Source organism: Rhyacophila brunnea, unplaced genomic scaffold (assembly GCF_057557595.1).
Source record: "Rhyacophila brunnea isolate RB1 unplaced genomic scaffold, BYU_Rbru_1.0 scaffold_5, whole genome shotgun sequence".
Lineage (NCBI taxonomy): Eukaryota > Metazoa > Arthropoda > Insecta > Trichoptera > Rhyacophilidae > Rhyacophila > Rhyacophila brunnea.
The window spans coordinates 46,737,631-46,750,432 of NW_028233170.1; positions in this window are offsets into that span (position 1 = coordinate 46,737,631).

Consider the following 12,802-nt stretch of genomic DNA (forward strand, 5'->3'; position numbering starts at 1 on the left):
TAAACACGTGTTTATTTTCAATATTTTCGTCTTTATCATAATATGTATTAAAGTTTGTCACGCAAACTTCAATATTAGTAATATTAGTAACATTTGTGGGGATTTGTAGATCTTTCGGTTTATAGCCTAACTTTCATTAAGTCGTAAACTAAAACTGCCTTTAAAGTATATTCTGTGTGCAAAACTATACACCAAATAGAGAAGGATGAAGCAACTTAGGAAGGCTTTCATCGAACGTCGACAACTGTTACTATTACTGATGATGATGGCTCAATATGCCTAGTCGAAAATACAAAGGTATGTGCGTGAATAATTAATGAACATTGTTGAAAAATATTGGCAATCATTTCTATGCATATATTTACGAACATTTAAAAATATAAGTATACGGTTTATTTGTATCCCGTTGCGGATGTTGTTCTTCGGCTCGACTAAGCATTATAAGTATTGTTCAATTCAATTGTATATAATAATTTGGAAAAATGTTTCCTTTAAGTACTTAATTAAACAATTTCCTGATAAACCTCTCTAAAGAAGCTCTGATTTGGTTGACAGTCGGATTGATTTGGTCAGAGCAAACGCAATGTCAGGTCGTATGTGTCGTCGTGCATATTATTCTATATGGAGTGTATGGTAATGTCAGGTGGCAGCGTCATCCGAAGATATGACTAAATCAGGTCGTCAGATGTCAGACATAAGTTGGGATTTATGAGTGGTATGTGATGAAGAATAGGTTTGATTTACTGGTGGATGAAGACATCCTCTGGGTGATAACATTACAAAAGATGCCAACCAGCTGCTAAAAATCAGGAACTGGAAAATACGTGCGGAGGACGGCGGTGGAGGAGGCTAGGGCTCGACTTGAGCTGTAGCGCCATCGAAGAAGAATAAGAAGACAACCTCTAGCTCCCTCTAGTCTTTTCAGTCCATAGTTCTTTTCTCCTCCGGGTTATGGGAATTCACCGTGGTCGTTTAGTGTCCATTAGGTACCACTGTATAACGGTATTTATTCACCAGTTGTCCACTTGCCGAGTGACATTCTAACCCAATGCTATTTCATCTGTTTGGCGACCTCTACCACATCGTGTACCTACTATTATTTTTGATTCCTTGTCCATTGATTTCTTTTATGGTTTTTCTGCGTTATGGCTAACATGCACCTTTATGTACCACGTCGACACATTGCGTTACACACAATTTTTCGATTTTTCTTACATTAAGAGTCTATACACACTGGTAGTAGACATTGGTTGAATACTCTGTACTCGAACAGTGGCTCTCGTAGTGCAGTGCGTAAGGTGCTAGACTTTCATACGGGAGCTCCGGGTTCAATTCCTGTTGAGGACACAATATATTTATGTGATTTTCTTAAAGCCTGGGTGTTGATGATTGTTTCACTTCTATTAGTAAAAACACTACTACAAACTGTAGATCTGTTAAAAATAATATATATATATATATTAATTAGCTAAAAACACTTTACTTTACACCCAAGACACAACATTTTTCTTATATTATCAATTAATAGCCAACACGTTTCAACAAAATACTGACAAAATCAAATATAAGTCAAGGCAAGACGCCTGTAGGCTACATTTGAATGATCAAACCAGAGCGTCTATAAATGACTTAAGGTCCAGTTAGTTAAAAAAAATATAGAAAATATTAAAGAAAATAAATAGAGGTTTTCTTTACAGTCACCCAGTATTCTGTTAGTTTATTTCATTAGTCTCCATTTATATATGTTCCTATTCGAAAAGCTTTTTTATGACGGCGGTCCATGATACGGCAAATGAAATATGGCTTTTGCCCAGCGTGATATTATTGTTTCCGAATTTACATTATTTAATTATGTCATTATTACCCAGTACGGCCCTGCCTCGCGTGGCCGCTCATTTATAATGTGTTCAAATTTATCTAACATGGCGTGGTGATGCCAATGAACTATTTACATCTCAGATATTGTTGTATGAGAAACGGTAAGTCAGGTAAGTGGAAAACATTAGAAACAATTAATTACAATAACTCACTGTACACTATTAACTTTTATACTATGTATGCAGGTAACTATTATTGTGCTTTAACTGTAGATAGATAGGTGGCCAATATTTTCTTTCAACTTCCTATTTAGACTGCTATTATCATTGAACCATTGATATACTACTGGATGAATCATATGCTTCTTGAAATGACGCCCGATTTTCAGCGACTCGGCCAGTGTTAAAACTTACTGTTTTAATATCAGCGGACTTAACTCGATATAAGCTCACTTAATATGTGTCTCGAAAATGACATGGCAATAATTATGAGTAAGCCCGATCTAGCTTGCATCTTACTCTAACTAATAGTCAGCGCATGACGACTTGCTCTGTCCGCTCAGACATGAATTTTTGGTAGTTTGCAAGCTTTGGGTTGCAGACACCCTTAAGGTCACTATTCCAAGAACGCAAATTTAGTTCTACAGCCAAGGCAATACGGGTGAAATTCGGGAATCCATGTTAACGGTCTTAACGCATTACACCTACAAGGAAATATTATAAGACGATATTCGTAATATCTTCTTTTGTGGTACATTTTTAAAATGATACTTGTATGGGAACTCCTCATCTAGTAGTATATCAATGCATTGAACGTATAGTGGACTTCAGCGCGAACCAAATTGAGGTGCAGGTGCCCTATGTTATAATTTGTGACTTGAAGTCACCCGATGACATGACGTAATTGTGACGTAAGCTCAATACACGCTGGAGGCAAGCCACCCAACGCACACGGCTCACCATAGATATTATTATGCTGAAACACCTATTTGTGTATGAGGACAATGAATAACGCCAGTATTAGAGTAGCGTTAATTTCTCGAATGCTATTGACTCACTCCGGTAGTACGTCACAATGATGTCATATGACGTCATGTCGAACGGGCGACTTCAACTCGCAAGTTACAACATGAGGCCCCATGTCGCGGACTATCATGTGACGTCACAGTAAGCTACCGCTACGGGAAAATTGTGTAATGTCGTTTTCCTTGGTGTTTAAAATGCTATCAGACTTATGCTCCCATACCGTAGCACAATTTGAACCTTTATTAAACAAACATTGTCAGTTTGCAAAATCTGCCAAAATCACCAAAACAACAATGAGGTCACCTCACGTTGGACCGCACTGCATCTACACCTGCATGACTCAATGAACGACGTCAAATACGTCAAAATTGCGTGTTTTTTGTTTTTAGAGGTTGGCATTATGTATTTTCTATAAGAATGTTGTCTAATATCTATGGTCTGCAGGTTGGGTCCTGTTCAAAATATTATCTATGGATGTCATGTCGGAAGTAATTTTAACGTACACACATGTAGAAACTGTTAAAATTAATTGAAATTAGCATGAATAATTAATAATAATTCAAATTACTAATACATTATAGTTGGCACTCTTCATCAGTGTCATTCTTCAGTGAATCTACAGAGATGGTGCTCGTTCAAAATATTCTGTAAAATGACGAAACCATAGAGTAAATTTGTCGCCGCGACGGCGTGACAGTAAAGTAGGCGAAATACACCTCAATTTGATTCGCGCTTTACAGTGTACATAGATTACTATGATATGTAGTGACATCAATCGACGAAAATAATAAATGAAAGCTCGAACGGTAATGCAGTTTACTGCATTTTCATTTGTAAAACAAATGAGTCATGCTTTCACTTTTTATTATTTTAATTTTGTTTTGGAACGAGTGAGTCACTTCTTCACTTGTTTCTTTTGACACGAGTAATTAAAATAGCCCTGTGTTTTTTTCATTTGCGAATGTTTTTCCACCCAATAAAAGTTTTAATTAGTAGTACCTAACTAAAAACACTATAGTTCGATCCTTAGCGGTTATTATTATGTAGCTCCACATAGTGTTTTTACGGGTGATCGATGTTAGCCATATCTAAAGCCATACAACACGATATAGATCGCGATTGTACCTTCGCTGAAGGGTGAAAGGGTGAATCGGCTAGGCTGTGGCACAAAAGCAAGTAATATCACAAGTCACAACCTCGGACGGCAACTAAAATTGAAAACAAGTGATACACCATGACATACCAGTAGTAATAAAAACACATCGGAAAATGAAATCACAATTCTATTGACATAATAAATTAGTGAGCGTGCTGTTCGGCTTGGTGTATGGTTGAAACTCCTACGGGGATAGCATTCCAGTTGAATTACTCCGTGTGACGATGTGCTCCGTTCTTTGACTATCATCAGGGGACTCTTTCAAGCCACGCCAATGTATAAAAAAAGCCCACATTGAATACCCACATCGGATTTGGCTCAGACTTCAAGAAGTTCATTCAGTGGATCGGTAATTAAAAGTTCCTCACCACAATGATTGCTAATCACATCACCGTTTAAAGCAGGTATTCCAATCCTGAAACCCAAGAACTCGTCAAATGAAGAGGTTTGCTTAGTGGAAACGATTGGATAATGCAAAATTTTCCAAAATATTATTACCTATAGTATTTCATTTGGATTGTTTTCACAATTAATACATTTTATCACCGATGACAAATACTTTTTCATTGTTAGTTTAACAACTTGAGACCTGGAAATAAAAAATATGGAAGTCAAAGTAGAGAAGTTATCGATAATACCTAATAGATGATAATATTATTATGTTAGAAAATTTTTTGTAGTGTGGTAACTATTAAAATATAATATTTTCAATGATTTGTGTCGAGTGTGATTTACAACTTTATGTAAGAGATGATATAGGTAATGATTTCGTGAGTTTCGTGATAGTTGCAATTTTATCACGGAATAAGTATTGGCAATGCACGTTCGGTACAAAAGATACATGCACGTTTGGTGGCAAAGACGGTACTCTAAAAATCCAACCTCATAAATAACCCAATTCGCCTTAATGCATCGTACACCCTCTAGCTAGGCAAACTCGTAGTGTTAAAATCATGGCAGACGGAAATAATGGGAACTGAAATACCGAATGGGTGTGGAGTAACAGGCAACCGATATCGAGTGTGGAAGAATGTGGGATAAACATCAACACGTGTCAACAATACGCTTGTACTTCGTTCTGACAACTGCTCTCAGTTTATGCGCTGACGTTGATTCAATATTGGTGTATTTGAAGGTTGCAACACACACTATTGCACGTCTATTATATGTATTTCATTTTCATAGGAAACTCACACCAAAACAATGCGTCAAAACGTAGTGTATTGGGGCCTATCGCTATCGGAAATATATCTATTAATCTGTTCTGTGGTTAAAATGATCCATTTTAATAATATTAAGTAAGTATGTAAAATAAAATAAAATGTTTAAATATAAGTATTATTGATTTCAAACATATTATATTGTGAATCTGGTGCATTATAAAAAATGACTTTCAAGGATTCGAATCTTGTCCCTCTCACCTCGTATTTTCACCGAATTGATCGATTAAGTTTGCGGCCGGATTCTGTGTTCTCAGTTCTCATCCGCGGGGGTGGAACCCGGGGGGGCAATTCCCTGAAGAGATGCCGCAGACAACCATTATAATATATTGCACAGTAGGTATATTATAATAAGTGAGGTTAAGATATGTACCTATGTAACTTTGTTTACTTACTGTAATTTGCAATTCAATAAGCAATAAGGTATCTGTTAATTAACTTATGTTATGTACATGGAAATTAGAACAATAATTATAATATTGGGTATACTGGTGTACATAGTGATGTGGGTACATGATCAAATGGATATATATATGTACCCATATTATCCATCTATTTATTGAGTTTTTACATTTAAAACACGCCATCAATAATACAATGCGTCAATTACATTGAGCTACTTTACGAGCTGTTTGATGGCGAATTTAATAGCGGGCGATTACCTACTACGATTGTGATGATGACACGCAAAACTTTCCATTCGCTGAGAAGCCACAAGCCAGCGACTATTTTGACAGAACGTAGTTCGTTTTTTTAACCGGGAGGTTGCTACTGCGCTCTACTGCGCAGACGCAGTAGGCCCACACGCCGGCTTGTAGCGTGTAGAGTTGACCGGCTTTCAACTTTTCTCGGTAGATTGTTTACAATCTGCTTGTTAGTTTGTTCAATGATGACACTGGGCGTCTTTACAGGCAAATTGTAAATTAGCCAACAAGCAGCTCGTAAAGTAGTTCAATGTAATTGACGCATAACGAACAAAAGCGATTAATTTTGATCTATCTTTTAAGAAGCTTAACATTTTCAAAAGCAACTTTTAGTTAAGTTATTATGTTAAAAAGAGCTGACATTGTTTATTACAGCTTAACACAGATGTTTATTTAGTTTACCTAATTCCAACAGTCAACGAAATAAAAATTTACGAACAAATGGTTCAGGATTTCCTCTTTGTTAAAGTTAACGTTGATTTAATAGTGGCGTTTGCTACAATACTCGTAATTCACTAACTGAGCAGACGTTATCAACTTATACATTAAATTCTATCAGACTTACTAAAATTGTGACCATTGTAACTTATTCAGAAATAAAATTATATCATATTAGTTAGAGTTATTAGTTACTTATATGTTAAGGGGGATGCTTATACTATCAGAGGCAAAAAGAGGCACCTAATGGAAAAATACGAAGCTTGCAATTTGAGATTTTTTTTGATAATTTACAATTTCAACTGTAGTAATTAATAAATATGTATCTGAAAACACTAAAAAGATTTTAAATTTTTTTTTTAATTTAAAGATAAACTGGCAATTGTAAAAAAATGTAATAAAATGTGAATTCGTTGCAGGGTCAAATCTTATTATTACATTATATTTTATGGCCATATTTATTATTAAAATTTAGTTTATTAAGTTTTAGATTTTATGTGGTGTACATTTTTGACTAATTCATCGTTTTAATAATTTTTTTTATATATTTTAAAAAACATCGATTTAAAAAAAAATATAAATGTGTATAACTTGAAATCCTTTTTATTTATATCAAATTTTATTTTAGGCATGGTCACAATATTGAAGCTCAAATTGATATAAATAAAAAGGATTTCAAGTTATACACATTTATATTTTTATAAAAATCGATGTTTTTTAAAATATATATAAAAAATATTAAAACGATGAATTAGTCAAAAATCTACACCACATAAAATTTAAAACTTAATAAACTAATTTTTTATGATAATTATGACCATAAAATATAATGCAATAATAAGATTTGACCCTGCAACGAATTCACATTTTATTACATTTTTTTACAATTGTAAGTTTATCTTTAAGTTTAAAAAAAAAATAAAAAATCTTTTTAATGTTTTCGGATACATATTTATTAAATAATACAGTTGAAATTGTAAATTATCAAAAAAAATCTCAAATTGCAAGCTTCGTATATTTCCGCTAGGTTCTCTGCTGGCATGCGTCTCCCCCTTAAGCTGAAAAAGTCATGAGACAAAAATCGTATCGATTAAAATACCAAGAAACATTACATGTTGGTAATGTTACTTTAAAATGTCAAAATGTATACCTATAGCAGTGCTCCCCAACCGGTGTGCCGCGAGACGATGCTAGGTGTGCCGCGATGCAATAGCCAAATTTGCGTACATGGCTGGTAATATATTTGAGCACCTTTATAAACTCAATAAAATAATGTAAGCTCAGAATGAAAATATATTGACGTACTCTGATAAATTAGAAGAATTCAAAAATAAACTCGAACTTTGGCAGAAGGAGTTAAGACAAGGATCTCTACAAATGTTCCAAAGGAACTACCAAACCACAATTGAAAACAAGCAATTAATTTTGGATCCTTACTTATTATACTTATTATACTTAGGCTACAAAAGAAATTTCATCAGTACTTTCAAACAATCAATGCGACTGGATACGAAACCCTTTTGCAACCAATGCTGAAAATTCTATAGAAGCGCTTTTCTTATAAATTCGAGAGGAATTTGTTGAATTGATTAACGACGGGACGCTAATACTGAACTTCGCCGATGTTCCATTGGCTATTTTCTGGATTTCAGTTAATAAAAAATATGCTCGGATTTCCGACAAGGCTATCACAGTTCAGCTCCCATTTTCGAGTGAAAAAAGTCAACTAACCATAATAACTATACGAAAAATCGCTAAACATAAAATCAATACCATTAATTTTACCTTGAACACTATTTGAAAAACGTTATTTTAGAGTATCACGCTATCTTTAACCTTAGCGATAATAAGTGGGGCCGCCAAAGATCTTGACTTGGGGTCCCCCTTCAGGATGTGGGGTCCATGTTTTGGTGTATAAATTGTTTTACGTGTGGTGTGCCGCGGAATTCTGGGAAGACCTTTGGTGTGCGGTGGGTGGGAAAGGGTTGCGGAGCACTATAGGACGGATATATTTTTAGAAGACCACGGAGGGAATGAGACAACTGGGCGCCAGGACAATTGGGCGCCGCAATGTCGACTGAAATAAATAGACGTTTGTTACGATTTTATACAGAAAGTAGACGAGTAGTTTTAATCAGTTTTTATCTTCTACTAAGTAGTTTAAATTCATTTTGCTCTTAACATAATGTTTTTTATTGAAAATTATCATGTCTGAGGCTTTATACAAAAATAAAAGAACTCCTCGTTTGAATTTAAATATTATGCATAATTAAAATCATTATTTACGTGTGCATATTTAAATTCTCACGAAGTATTAAATAATAATATAACAAGTTAAAATATAAATAATAATATATATTTTTAAAGTGCCTATATAATTCACGAATGTTTATTTATTTTAAAATTTCATTTGATTGCGTGGCGCCCAGTTGTCCAGGCGCCGAAACGTCCTATATCCGACCACGATCGGTCTTATTTTTTGTCTTCTCCAATACTTTTCTATAGTCGACTACGTTTTCCCCAGTCTTGAGTTCTTAATATTAAGAAAAATTGTAGAATCCACTAGTCCCTTAGCTAGATATTTTTAGTGAGTAGGTATATATTATTATGATTTAACTCAGGGGTAGTCAACCTGACCCCTACCGCACACTAGTGGGCGTTCCAGCTTTCATGGTGAGCTGTAGGGGTTTTAAAACATTTTCATTATGTTTTCATAAAATTACCCGTGACAATTTAAATTTAAAACCACTTGAATGTTTCCGAAACAGGAGACCTTCGTTTGTTCCTCACAAAAATTGAGCCAGATATCCAGTATTTAGTTTCGCAGCATCAGCATCAGGGATCTCATTGATAATTAAATTAATTAAACATAATTTCATCAGACTACATGCTATGTATGCAAAGTATAAATAAAAAGATAGATTTAACTACAGTAAGTTGTTTTATAAAGATTCTGCCAAACTTAGCGAAAGTCTAGTAGTATTTGGTAGGTAATTATTATTATAATATGCTTTAACTTGCTGTAACTCTGCTTTATAAATTTTATAAAGTAAAGTTACTTCCCTACTTCATAAATCGCCATTACTGCGGAACCGGTGGGCGGTTAGAAAATTTTGCTACCAACAGAGATACAAAAGTGGGCGGTAGATATAAAAAGGTTGACTAACCCTGATTAAATCTTCGGTTACATAATATGTTACCTGAGAAGTCTTACAGAAACATGTATAAGTATTTCACTAAATTAAGTTCTTCACTGCACACAAAAGTACAGAGACTGTTTACCAATAATACGTTGCATATTATAATTAATACACAGGTATTTAATGCAATAACATTTATGCAAATATGAACATTACTTTCTGCATGAAAAAAGGAAAAAGAAAATAACTCAGGCAAATTAGACAATTTAGTTGAATATGTCAAAATCTTTCAAGGGAGAGTCGAATTAATACCGTTGAGTAATTGAATTGTATACCTAATGAATTACATACATTATATAATACAAATTTGTCCAAAAACTCATCAATGGCACCCAGCTCGAACAAGTACAAGTAAGTAGCTGGGACAACAAGGTCAACAAGTGTCTATAGATGGATGTATATTTGATGATATTGTTCGCAGAGTAAACCTGGGCTGGAGTGCTTTTGTAATAAAGTCTTCACAAGTCTTCAAAGACCTCCCACTGTGCCTAAAGCGTAAAGTGTTCAACCAGTGTGTGCTTCGCGTAATTATATATGCGTGTGAAACATGGACCTTGAGTAAAAGAGAGATCCAGAAACATAGAGTAGCATAGCGTGGTATTGAGAGGTGCATGCTGGGTACAACGCGAAAGTACAAAAAGCGGAATGAGTGGATAAGGAAACAGACAAGGATTTGCGATGTAATAGAGTTCGATAAAAACTTCAAATAGAAATGGGCTGGACACATAGCTCTAAGACTGGACAATGGCTGGACAAATCTAGTCATCCAATGGTACCCAAGAGGTACAAAATGTTCGCAAGATACTTACATATAGAGGCCGCTGGATCGATGGGATGGTTAAGTTCTGCGGAAGTAAGTGGCAACGCAACGCACAGGACCGAGAGAAGTGGAATCAGCTTGGAGAGGCCTTCATCCAGGCTATATATTCAGGCTGATGATTATGATGATAAGATGCTAGTACGCCTTACTTAGGAATACGATTTTATCGATATTTTAATTTGTCAGATTACCCATTTTTTTAAAGCCTGTTAATTGAAAAGCTCTGCACCAAACTTTAAAGCTAACTGGATTCCAGGCCAATGCTTAGCGGCGAAGTCTATCCATTGTAGGCAGACAGTTTGAATGGCTCAATTCCGCGGAGGGAGAGAATATTGCGTGCAACGCCCAACAGAACAAATATTTCAGTTAACATTATAATTAACTACATATTATTATTTTGTGCCTTCGATAGGCAAATATTTAGTCATGCGACCTAAATAGAATAAGCGAATAGGTATTACCGGGGTCGTAACGGGTTATTCATAGTGACATTATTTTGGTGAATGGCATAATAATTTTGATGTAGGCTTTAAAGATAGAAATATTGCAATAAAACTTATGTCATTTTATTTGAATGGACAAAATGTTAAAATCAACAAATAAAAATAAATAATGATGTAGCTATAAATTTCTTCTGAGGAAAATATAACTCTTTTCTAAAAAAAAGTGACTTTATAATATCAATTACGTATTATTGGGCAATACTACCTGTTGGATGAAGGTACACTATTAGGTACCTATAATAATTAAAAACAAAAATCAAATCTAAACATACATAGGCAATACTCAACATGTTTGGCCAAGTACCTACGTAAATAGCGCTCGCCAATTTGTTCTATCATAGGTAGACCCATAGAGGTAATAACGTACCCATATAATATAATGTCAACGTGGAAATTTTGCCGCAACTTGATTACCAGCCCACCTCACCATACTTTTTCACTATACCAGCCTGCTTCACCATACTTTCCTATAACCTGCCGCCCCTAGGGTAGAACTCAAAAATTTTAGATTAAACTGAATATATTCAGTTTAATTATTAGTTATGTATAGATAGAAACTGATCTTTTTATTTATTTAATTTACTAATTAGGTATGTTAATACAATTAATAGTTACAATTACCCATCCAATAATTTCATAGTATTAACAATTATTTTTTAAAATTTCATTTGTGTTATTTATGGTAATTGCTTGTATGGATTATATATGTTTAGAAAATTGTTGTATTTTAATCATTTTTACGGGTTCTAATAAATGATAAATAATCAGAAAAATAATTCTACCGGCTGAGTATTTGATGGAATTTTAATTTAAATTCTAATTTATTAACGATTTGTAGGTACACTTATTTTTTGGGCCAATCTAATTTTATTAAGTTTCCAACATTTAACACGGGTCCGTTTATGAGTTCCAAATTGCATTTTAGGTGAAAGGGTTGCTAAATAATATTTAGATTAAGAGAATATATTATATATCACGTTATTTTATTCTGTCTATTAATTCGTTATATATACGAGAATTATTGACTGTTTTCATTGTTTTCAGTGCAGTTCATTTGCCATTGGTGAGTGCGCATAATAGGATACAATAATTATTCATGGTCACAAGTGGTTAAATGTGGTCACGATCCTCAGCCATGAGTGCACGACCAAGAAGAAGAAGAATTATTCATTTGTATGAATCATCATATCAATGATTCAAATTAATTAGTAAAAAAACAACTAGTAGGTAGGTACATATCGGGTTCACGAACTGATTCACCGACTCTTTCAAGTCTAATTTACTATTAAGTTAAGTTGTATGGAAAGCTCTTCCGTAAGCTTACTAATTTTTATTTGGTGAGTTAATAAAAATAGGTTCCTACAAGCGAATGTGGCCAATAAATAGCGTGACATTTATCCACTTGGCGTGTTTACAATTTGTGTGCAGACATTAGTGTGTGACATAATAGTCGCACGTCACGACATTGTAGATTGTTGTGGTGCAAATGCTCCAAATCACGAGCCCTAATTAAATTTTATTTATATTTTTATGAGAATAGCGATATAAAATAAGTTTATTCTGACCTGTTTATTTGGTGATTGAATGTTACGACTCGCATTCTAGAAATGAGAGAATATTATAAGTATTTAAATCCAAAAACATCTGTGTTTTTCAGGAAAAACAATTAAGTAAGTCGATTTTTGTAAAAAATGAGTTTTGAAAACGATATTATAATAATTAAAAGATAAAAAGAACTTTTCATATACAACGTTTTTAAATTTTCTGTTGAATTATTATGCTCAATATGCTCCAACTTGTACTTGATATGAAGTAAATAAAAAACAAATATAGAATACTGAAATGTCATTTTGATTTCCATAGTAACGCACGTATATATTAATAATTTAGTTGCTAGGACCACCTCCTTAGCAACCAA